Consider the following 7,847-nt stretch of genomic DNA (forward strand, 5'->3'; position numbering starts at 1 on the left):
GGGCTGCGACTTCCCCGCGGTCATTTATATTAATCATCTTTTGAGATAAGAGCAAAAACTTCAAGAAGTGTTTAATTTTAACTTTTTGTTACAAACGAATATGTTTGTTATGTTTCATATTTACTTGAGAACGTCCTAAATCCTGTTTATCCCTTTCCTTTATTTAATGCCAAAAAAACACCTGCATTGGCTTGCTTTTTCTTTTGAAAATTGATGGATAAGTCACAATTAACAAAGTGTTGGTGGGAAGGAAGAGTGTGGAATGGGGGTGCCTGGGGGCTTTGTATCCTTTCTCTTTTCCTTAACACGTTTTAAGCCTTTCTAAATAGGGAACAATCTATGAGTTTTGGACGGGTTTTTATATGGCCATACAGGAATTCATCAGATTCAATATTACTCACTCTTAAATAACCACTCAAATTACGAAGCCACTAAAGAGGCAAGAAACCGAAATTTCAACCTTTAGTTGGATGCAATATGGGTGACATTATAGTTTCCAATAACTAATCGAATTGAATTAAATTATATCAAAAAACAAACAGCTAAGTTCCTTTAAACAACTTTGAACCTGAATACCTTTTAATATTTGCGTAAACGCCACAAAAAAATTAATGACTTTTTGGAAATTTATCTGGGAAAAATTTGGTGTGGTCGGTTAATATTTATTGACTTTGATGTTCCCATGGCAACCAATTTTTGAAAAGGAAGTTTTTTCAGAAATTGGAAAATCCTTTTATAAAATAGAGAAAAAAAATAGTTTTTCTTACGGTAACTTTCAAGTTTTTAGCTCATATTAGTTTTTACTTATTGGTATTAATTACTCTTTCCTGAAGTTTTGGGGAGTCCAGAATTCCAAGACGGTGGATCCAAAATGGCCATTATTTGTCGATTACGACGTAGTTGCCACGTCATCCAACAACATCATCTGCTGTTGCGGACCTCAAAGAAAGATCTTTGCACGTTCTTTCTATCCTCTAAGCCTCATTGTCAGAGTTTATATATTTGCATTGGGGGAGGGGGGGGGGGGGAATCCCCTCGGTCCGATAAAAAAAAGGTCCAATCTGGATAGTGATAACTTACTGTTATTTGGACGCTTGAGACAGAAATCCTTGTCAAACTGAGTCTACCCGCTGATTTACCTTGTTCCTCGTAGAACTTTCACGATTGGCGCCTTTTCACGCCACGGTTTCGTACGCTTTCTCCAATTATTCCATGTGAACTTCACCTTTAATTTTTTCGCGAGTCACTTAACACTCAAATCACCTTACAGTGGCCAACTTACCTTATCCACTCTGGCAATAAAACTAAATTTTTCTTTAGAAACTAACCTCTTTATCTGTTTAATTTAATATACTCACTTTATTGGTAGAGATAATCAGGACTGCACTTCCTCGGTACTTTCACAATTCCTTGGTGGTACTTTCTTGTCGTCATAGTAAAGGAATGTTTTGAGCATATTTTTCACCTCCCCCCCCCCCCCTCCCCCAACCAAAGAACTCACTCACCCACTGACTTTGTCACCGTCCCCTTCCTTAATGGAATTAAAGGAGTTCGAGATTTTGCAGCAATGCAAGCAAAGCCTATTGCTATGACAACCAGAAACAATTTGGCACCATTTTCATAAATCTTCTGTGAGAGAGAGAAAAGTAAAATTTTAATTAATTGATTAAATTTTAAATTTAAAGGTAAAAAACCAGCTTTCGCAAGTCTATTCCTGCCTAAATAAACTACTAGAATAAGTGAACAAATTTCAACCCAATATCACATGCGTTAAGGGAATTCTGTGTTTAAGATCAGATTGAAGACATTGTTCTTTTAATCAATCTCTATTTGGTTCTCGCTAAGAAAAAAATCAGCATTTTCGCCTGTTTCTATGGTGTTAGAAATACTAACGGAGAAATTTAATTTTCTAAAAGGGGCACAGTCACCACCTTTGATCATGTCCTGTGTACTTTTCAAATTTTCTTTTCCATGAGGCTCCGCGCGCGCGCATTCGGCGCACGAAGCTCCGCTAAAGTAAATTATATAAATCAAGAAAATGAATTGCCCCGTTCAGTTTTATTTTCATAGATTTAATCTCAATTCCTATTGTTATCTTATTGTTTAACGAATTCCCACAAATATACTATGAGTTGCCATGGTAGCTGACCTGCATTAGCGCTGATCGTTCTTCGAACGCCTCGGACGAGGCGGACGACATAGAATAAAAACTCGCTTGGATTAAGGACGGTGCCTACTAATACCGAAGTATTTTTGTTCGGTTTATGACAATGCGGGAAAAGTAGATCTTAGCAAGGCCTATTGGAATCCAAAAAGAAAATTGGGGGTAACCACGCACTTTTCAGAGATAATTAAGCAATAATATCTCTAAAAAGCGCCAAAATATAAAGCAATGTATGGGATTTTTTCCTAAATTGACGCTTAATTATCTCTGAAAAATGCATGGTCACCCCCAATTTTCTTTTGAGATACCTAAAGCATTTGACAAGTTCTGCTTTCTCCGTATAGTTTTAAACCGCGCAAAAATATTCCTGTATTAGTAGGCACCACCCATAGGAAACCCGAGTATCTTGCGATGCGCAGAACGTATGCGCAGTAACAATAGTAGGCACCGTCCTTAAGAACCTATTTTCTAGAATTTTCGCGTTTAAATATCCATCAGTGTACACATTTAGAACTGGCCGAGCCTAGGAGTTGTAAACAGGTTTTTATTTGGAAAATCAACTGAAAGTAGTTGAGTTTCGTGGCAGTGTATAAGACAGTATCGGGAATAAAGAATTGGAAATAAGTCAGAGGACCTCGAACGGGGATTGTATTTGCTCCGAATCAGTAGTCTTAGTAGCTATAATTAGGTTATATTATACATAACGATTGGACCAACAAGCCTTCTAGACAGCAATCACCGGACAAAATTTGATACAAGCTTACACCTTGTGTCGTGGCGGATGTTTTGATTTTCTTTATAAAGTTTTAAGGGATGGTTATTTCATACCAGTAGATACTGGAGTCAACAACGGGCAACGACTGAAAGATGAGTAAATTTGCATTTCACACCCTCGAGGTGTGACTTTGAAGCAATGGTCGGCCCTTTACCACTTTACCCTTACCGTTACCACTTTCATATTCGTTCCATAGAAAATGGCAGCCCTTTCCCATACCTAGAGTAAAGTACTGCTTCTTTTTTCGTTGGCTCTGTTCAAGATATTTTTGAAGGCCCTTTCACATACCTAAATGATAGGTTTCCCCACCATTTTCTGTTCTTCAGTTAGTGAAATGCTAACACTTTAACATACGTCCAGCCTGAAAAAGGTATCTTTCGGACTTTTTCAGGAAAGGTTTTGACTCTTTTCCAGTTCCTTTTCATTGATGAAAATTGATAATTTGATGTTTTGTTCGAAAGACAAAAGCCTTTTTATTCTAGGCCTCACTAACACCTATAAGAGGGTCTGGATGGGGGGGTACAAATGTCAGTTGTCAGTTAAATTTTAGGCTATTTGTCAGTTGTCAGTTAAATTTTGGGCCATTTGTCAGTTGTCAGTTAAATGGCTGTTAATAATTAACTGCAGATTTTAATAATTTCTTGAGGACCCAAATAAACTTAAACGTCATGTAAGACAGATAGGAGCGTACCCTGATAACCGAAAAAGTATTGTAAAAACTTGTTTCTGGTTAATGTTTAATTTTATGTTTACATTTTTGTAACAACAATCGTTTCTTTGGCCTTTATGCAAATCATCCCATGGCCAATCTACTGAGAACATACCTTACGAATCCAGGCGGAAATGGGCGCGTATTGGTCGGCCAGACCTTGAAACTGCGACAGGTGAAATTTCCTCCTCAGTGTCAGAGATATCGTTGTCTGAAGCTGTATCGTACTCGTCCTCTTGTGGAGGTCGCACAGCACCAACGACCACATCAATGAGACAGTCATTTACAAGTGTGACTTCTGTAACATCATTAGATGGCACCTCAGGACTGATTCATCTTCAACATCTCTGTTGAGTCGTTCTGGATCTTCCATGATAGAATTGCTCTCTTCGTTTGACATAAAGTTTACTTTACTGCAATCTGGTGGCTTCGTATACACCGTTGGTGGTAGAGCCCCTGCTTTGTCATTTGTAGTCTCACCCCTGACTGTTCTTTGTCTTACTGGACGATACTTCTCTACCAATTCTTTCATGGCAGTCTCCGTTTCAGCGCTAATCTCTGCTGACGGAAGCGGTTGCATGGATTTTATACTTTCAAAAGCCATGGTGGTCTTTTGTAAAGTCTCCTTTGTGATGGTTCCAAAGTCTTGGGAATACTGTACAGAGGCACCCAACGACAATTTCCTCTCTTATCCTTTGAAACGTTATTTTAGGCGATCTGGAGTGGCTTTAAAGCTCTATAAGTTCATTTTAGGCAGCGCTATAATATTTTTATCTGTTCGGTTATTCTTGGGGGATCTAGGGGAACTTGAGTCTTTTCGAAATTAGTAAGGCATTTTTGTCCATTTCCCGAAAACCTTAGGTCAGTTATTTCCTTTCCGAAAATCTTAGCTGACCTTTTTTTTGGTACCCGAATCAACATTTTTATCAATCCGAAAACACTAGGCCTTAAATTTCCCATATCACGAAAGTTCGTGGTGAAAATTCCCTTTAGAAAATTGTAGGGGATTAAGGGCCCTCCGAACAGATAATTTACCGAAACGATCCGTTGGGTGCCCCTGACTGTAAGGCGGTGAACGTCTCATGTTTAAAAGGGAGACGGCGTCAATGTTCTCCACAACTGTTGTGAGTAACGTGCACAACTCAACCTCTTCAAGGTATTCCTTGTTAGTCGCAGCCATGCTGTCATGCAGCCGGCGCATTCCTTGTTTCAGAAGCGTTAGTTCGCTGCCTGTTTCCTCCAGCAAGCTTGGCAGCTCCATTTTCCACTGACCATCTGTAATTATCGCAAAATTTTCGCTTGTTCCTCCCTGCTTCGGTGCCATGCGGTAAAGTTTTAAATCAAACTCTCCAAGGCCGAATTTTATTGCCAGTTCTCTCAGCCCAAGAAATGACAACAGATCCTTCTTTAGAGACTGAACTGTCTCTAGCTCATCGGAATTGATTGGAATACGGCTTCGGTGTCGTTCGAATGCCGTATCCGAATCAACGCGGCAAAAGCTAGCATATGGTCGTCCAAATGTTTCAATATTCGCTAAGTTGTATTGGCTGTCGCTAAATTACATTCGCTATCGCTAAATTACATTCGCTGTCGCTAAATTGTTCATTCGCTGTCGCGAATACTTATTCGCTATCGCTAAAATGTAAATTCGCTGTCGCTAATACTCATTTGCTATCGCTAAATTTCATTCGCTGTCGCTAATACTTATTCGCTATCGCTAAATTGTACATTCGCTGTCGCTAATACTCATTTGCTATCGCTAAATTACATTCGCTGTCGCTAATACTTATTCGCTATCGCTAAATTGTACATTCGCTGTCGCTAATACTCATTTGCTATCGCTAAATTTCATTCGCTGTCGCTAAATTACATTCGCTGTCGCTAATACTTATTCGCTATCGCTAAATTGTACATTCGCTGTCGCTAATACTCATTTGCTATCGCTAAATTTCATTCGCTGTCGCTAAATTACATTCGCTGTCGCTAATACTTATTCGCTATCGCTGATATTCATTCGCTGTCGCTGAGTGTTTCCATTTCATGCGCTAAAAATTAACTCAGGGTATCCCCACACGGGAAAGTTTGTGGAAAGCCGCTAACCGCAGATTTGCCTTCAAAAGCATGTGAGATCTCACGATGGCCGACGAAAAGGTATGGACATGCCCTTCTGAAATTAAAATTTCAGATTTAGTTCGCTTCTAAGCCGTTCCTCAGTGAAAAGCTGGAGCTAGTATACGAAAAGGCTTTCTCCGGGGCTTTGTATGAGCTTAAAGTTTGGTTCATGGCACCATCGTGCTTCGTCGAGGTGGGAAAATACGGGACTCTGTAAAACAAGGATACGGACGGGTGGATGCGGACGGAGGATGGCAGATGGCGGACGGCGGACGGCGGATGGGGCTTTAAAAAAAAAAAAAAAGAAGAAGAAGAAGAAGAAATAGGATGTTGATACTGTTAAATTTATTGGTTAATTGTCACCTTCTAAGAAATGCTAGCTTTGGCCATTTTTTTTTAATTTGAATTAATTTATATCTTATTGTAAGTCAAAAAGCGACAACGCCGTAGAATGTTTCTTCTCGTTTTTCAACCAAATCAGTTTGCAGTGGAACTCCGTACATTAGTACGACACACCATCCAGCAAAACAACACATTCACATTCATGAACAGTTACGGGATAATCTGATTAACGGGAAAAGTACTGTACGAGCTCTTGTTAGGCAACAGACAGATTGATACAAGTTATTAAAAGATTATTTTAATTAAGATGTCCAAAGATTTATATGGGTAGGATTTGCGAACGTATCATTTTCTTCCCTTTAAATTTGCACACAAGCAAAGTTTTCCTTACAATAGGGGGACTTTTTTGATCGGGTTTTGCGTCTTTTCGGTTTTGATATTCATTGCGGATTTTGGTTTTTCCCTTTTTGAACATTCAGTTTTTTTACCTGACAGAAAAAACAGGTTTTTTCGGTCAGTTTCTGGTTTTCCCCAGTTGCCTCGGCGGCGACCTTCAGTCCCTAGTTGTCAGGGGTCGTCTTCTCCGTGAACTTGGTACAGTCGAACCTCGATTATCCGGACTCGTTGGGACTTGAATAAATAGTCCGGATAATCGAAAATATGAATATTAATGAGACAGTAATGTAAAGGAACGAAATAAAGTAAATAGAATTTAATTGTGACTAGACTTTTAAACTTGTCTGACCAACCGGTTGATGAAGCTTTCGCGATCGGTCGACTCCGCTTTCAACTGCGCTGAGAAATGTTTCGCTTTCTCCTTAAGAAGCGGACCTGAAATTGGTGTTCCACTGCTGAATAAACCGAGGAATACTGTCTTTTCTAACTCGTGTTCCTCTACATCAGACATCTTGGCAGAACGTAACTTTTTCGTGTCCGCAAACGTCCAAATATGGAACCCATAAAATTTTCCCAGAGAAAAAAAGTGACATTTTTTCAAGCACGAGAAGTTCATGTTCGTTTCAGCGAGGGACCACAAAAAAAATCGCGATCTTTAATTCGTCTCGATTGTTCAAGACATGCTCTGCTCTAAATTAAAACTCGAAAGGAAACGTCGCTTGTGTGCAGATTTCATGTCCTGGGAGGAAAATGACACGTTCGCAAATCCTACGCAGGGAAATCTTTGGACATCTTAAAATAATCTTTAATAACTTGTATCGATGTGTCTGTTCGAACAATAACCACGATTTCCAATCTATAATGCCTAACAAGAGCTCATACATTACTTTTCCCGTTTATCAGATTATCCCTAGCCTCCCACGCAGTCGTTTTTGGGAGGCTAGATTATCCCGTAACTGTTCATGAATATAAAAGTGTTGTTTTGCCGGATGGTGTGTCGTACTAATGCACGGAGTTCCTCTGCAAACTCAGACTGATTTGGTTGAAAAACGAGAAGAAACATTCTCTAGCGTTTTCGCTGTTTGACTGACAATAAGATTTAAATTAATTCAAATTAAAAAAAAAAAATAGCCAAAGCTAGCATTTCTTAGAAGGTGGCAATTAATCAAAAAATTTAAGAGTATCAACATCCTAGCTATTTTCTTTTTTCTTGTTTTTTTTTTTTTTTTAAAGCCCCATCCGCCATCCGCCGTCCGCATCCGCCCGCCCGTCTGTCCGTATCTACATTTTACAGAGTCCCGCTGCATTCGCCTGAAGTATTTTCCCGCCTCGACGAAGCACGATGGTGC

This window comes from Pavona decussata, unplaced genomic scaffold (genome assembly GCF_977016875.1).
Source record: "Pavona decussata unplaced genomic scaffold, jaPavDecu1.1 SCAFFOLD_149, whole genome shotgun sequence".
Classification (NCBI taxonomy): Eukaryota; Metazoa; Cnidaria; class Anthozoa; order Scleractinia; family Agariciidae; genus Pavona; species Pavona decussata.